The sequence below is a fragment of the Elephas maximus genome, chromosome 8, assembly GCF_024166365.1.
Source record: "Elephas maximus indicus isolate mEleMax1 chromosome 8, mEleMax1 primary haplotype, whole genome shotgun sequence".
NCBI lineage: Eukaryota > Metazoa > Chordata > Mammalia > Proboscidea > Elephantidae > Elephas > Elephas maximus.
The window spans coordinates 8,748,296-8,751,977 of NC_064826.1; the positions used below are offsets into that span (position 1 = coordinate 8,748,296).

Here is a 3,682-nt window from a genome sequence, read left to right on the forward strand (position 1 = left end):
ATTTTATTTTATATACAACACTGATAGAGAAACATCACACCAAACATATGTATAGCTTAATAAACTATTCTGGGGTGGGAACCCTTGTTACCACCATACAGATCAAGAAATACAACGTTGATAGCAACTCCAGAACATTTCCATGTGCCCCATTCCAATTCCAGTCTTTACTTCTCCAAAAGTGATTGCTACAAAAGTAACTACTATCACTGTTTTGTAGTAATCACTTCTTTGCATTTCTTGATGGTTACATCACTTAACTCTACATCAGGAGACACCATAGCTTAGTTAGTCTTGCCCATTTTTTTTTTATTTGATATCTTCTCAGTCCTCTTTTATCTACAGATTTTCTCTATGTCTTTTTCTTTTCCTTACAACCTAGCTGTTGAAGACCCAAGGTCTTTTGACTATAGAGTTTCCCATAGTCTGGACTTTGTTGATTGCATCCTTGCGGTGCAGGTAAAGATGGTCAAAGTTTGAGGCTGGAACTGGGCTCACTCAGGAAAGTAACAAGGAGCTTTAGGTAACTATGAGACACCGTGAGAGTACAGGGCTAAATGCGTGAAGATGATCCCAGCACCCAGGATCAAGCAGCCACTGCTATCAGAGAATGAATTCTGTTTCTGGCTTTTCCCCTTCATGGGCTGACTGTTCAAAAGGAGTCACCAATAATTGGTATATTTGCAATTGCCATCTTTCTATTGTGAGATGTATTATGACTATAGAACCAAAACCAAAGTCTTTGCCGCGGAGATGATTCTGATTCATAGCGACATTTTAGGACAGACTAGTACTGCCCCATAGGGTTATCAAGGAGTGGTTGGTGGATTCAAACTGCCTACCTTTTGGTTAGCAGCCAAGCTCTTAGCCACTGCACCACCAGGAGTACTAAATGTCTTTATTCTACTAAACAAAAAACAAACAAACAACAAAAAAAGTGAACTACCACAGAAGAACCAGCTAGTTACAAAATGGAGTACTGCCAGTACCTTAAAATTTCCTTGTAGATCACAAACTATTTGATGGTGACAATGACCACTTCAGATTGGAGTGAGACTCAAATCCATGAACAGGAATGTCCTTAGGACAGAGTTAATCCTGGAGGAGTTGATAGCAGTGTCTCATGCCATCTCCAAAGGCCACTAAGAATTTTTCATTCCGGAGAGTGAAGATAAAAGGGTTCAGAAAAGGTGTCACCACTAAAACCATCAGTGATGCTACCCTGTTGTACTCAGCTGCCTGAGTTTGCTTGGGTTTCACATAGAGGAAAAAGCAGCTGCCGTAGCCAATGACAACAGAGGTGAAGTGAGAAACACAGGTGGAGAAGGCTTTCCTCTGGCCAGAGGCTGAGGGAATCTTGAGGATGGTGGAAATGATGCAGATGTAGGAAATGATTGTGGGGATCAAAGAACTGAAAAGAACAAAAACAGCCATTAAGAAGAGGATGAACTCTGTGAACAGAGTGTCATTACAGGATAGTTGGAACAACTGCCCTCTGTCACAGTAAAAATGACCTAACACATTGGATTTGCAGAAGCTAAGCTGAAACGTGGCGTAGATGGGCCAGATCTGAAAAACAAACCCAAACACCCATGACAAAATCACCACCCAGGTGCAGGTTCGGCTGTTCATGATGATGTTGTACCTCAAAGGGTTACAAACAGCTACATAACGGTCCACAGCCATTGCTCCCAGTAATGCAAACTCGGAAGTCCCCAAAGAAAGGTACAAGTAGAGTTGGGCAACACAGACAGTCAATGATATTGTCTGCATCCCAGGAAGCACCAGCCCCCGAAGCATCACTGGTACTGCAATGGATGTGACCAGGATCTCCAGGAAAGAGAGGAGGCTGAGGAAGAAGTACATGGGGGACTTCAGATGCTTATCAGCACAGACAATCACAATGATGACTGAGTTCCCCATTACTGTCACTTAGTAGAGGAACAAGAAGGTGGCAAAAAGGATATGGCGATGTTCTTGGGAGCCAGAGAAGCCAAGGAAGTAAAATTCAGTGGCACTAGAGTAGTTCTCCAACATTGAGTCTGCTCTTACTCCTTGTGAAATCTAGAAAGCAAAGGAGAGATAATACTCCTTCTGATCTCAAAGAACTAAATATCTCTGAGGAAATATCTGAGGCTGAGGAAATATCCCCTCCTGCTCCCAGGCTCCACAACATGACCAGACAGCCTTCATATTCTACTCTTCTCTGTGCACTGCCAGTGCTAAATTATTTAAGAACATACACAGTGCATGAATAAAAATTGAATGTGGCCAAGAAGATGAGCCCAGTTACCAGTGCTGTACTATAGGCATGAAATCTCCACTCACCCCAGCATGCCATCTCACATCTCTCCATCCACAGGTCACCTACCTCCCACTCTATGCCTTGGCCACAGTGGGTTCCTTTTAACACTAACCCAATCCATCTAGAATGCCTGAATCTGTCTTGTCTGCCAAGAGTACTCTCTCCTTTCAACTCCAGTTCTACTAACTCTCCCTGCAAAAGAGTATTCTTGTGCAACCCCACCGAGGCCCCATTCCTGGTTTACATTATAGTTTTTCCCTACATCCTTTTAAAACTCTTGCTTCACTTGGATCATCATGCTGTGTGTTGGCAAGAGTGAGGGTGGGGAGTCCTCCAGAATATTTTCCATACAATCTGAGCTATTATGAAGGCAAGGACCGAGTGTTCCCAGCCCACAGTCCAGTCTACTGCCTTTCCCCTTCTCTGTCTTGTGTTGGTAGCCTTTCTCACTTCTCTCCCTGGTGAACGTGTTTTCTCTCAGGAGGCCAAATCAGGCCAGAGCCTGGGCTGAGTCAGTGAGGGTCTTCTCTCTCCAGACTCTGACTCCCTCATCACCAGACTGATGGAGAAGGGTCCAGAGGAGAGCATTGGAGGAACTTCCATACTCAGCCTCCATCTGTCCCTCACCAACCTCATGTTGGGGCCAGCAGACAAGGGGCTTCAGGTCCAATGTTACCGTTCCTTCTCTGCTTTCAGGAAAGCTTGAAGCCCTGAATCCAGCAGGAGTCAAAGACACCTAATGTGGACTCGGTCCAGTGCATACTCTATAAACAACTGGCCAGGGCCTCAGTCCAACAGAAATCTTGAAAGTTTCCCCCAGAGACAATGTTTCTTCTACATCTGTGTCTTCCCTCCAAAACTATATGAGAAATTAACAGAGTCATCTGTCACTAACAGAGAATAGTCCCTAAGCCCTGAGTGCCTAGGATTTGGGTTTCCAGCCCTCATTTCCTTCATGTCTTGGCTCAAGCATCCAAGCACAGGGAGCTTTCCCTCCCCATCCTCACTAAAGGCCCACTCTGCACTCTACCCTCTACCACCTCTGCAGGATCTGCTGATCTGCTTAGTGCTCATCACCTGAGGTTGTGTGTGTACTCTCTGCTTATTTTCTTTCTCCATTTTAGAAAGTAAGCACCGTGAAAGAGGGGCTCTGTCATTTGTTCCTATCCACTGTGTCTGATACATGTGAGCTGCCACTCGAATACCTTGGAATGAAGAATTGGTGAATCCATCAGTTAATGAATGACTCTATGAACAAAGATCATCCAGTGCTGGCTGTGGTGAACTCTGAGACAAGCTCTGCTTCTCTCTATCCTCACTGAGACCACCGTTTCAACATGCAGCCCTTTCCCTGAGACCCCTTACAGAATGGCAACT

General features: G+C 44.7%; 1 pseudogene; it reads right to left on the reverse strand.

Moving 5' to 3' along the window:
* Positions 1–1,092: 1,092 nt before the first annotated feature.
* LOC126081524 (olfactory receptor 9A1-like) lies at positions 1,093–2,037 on the reverse strand (annotated as a pseudogene).
* Positions 2,038–3,682: the final 1,645 nt, after the last annotated feature.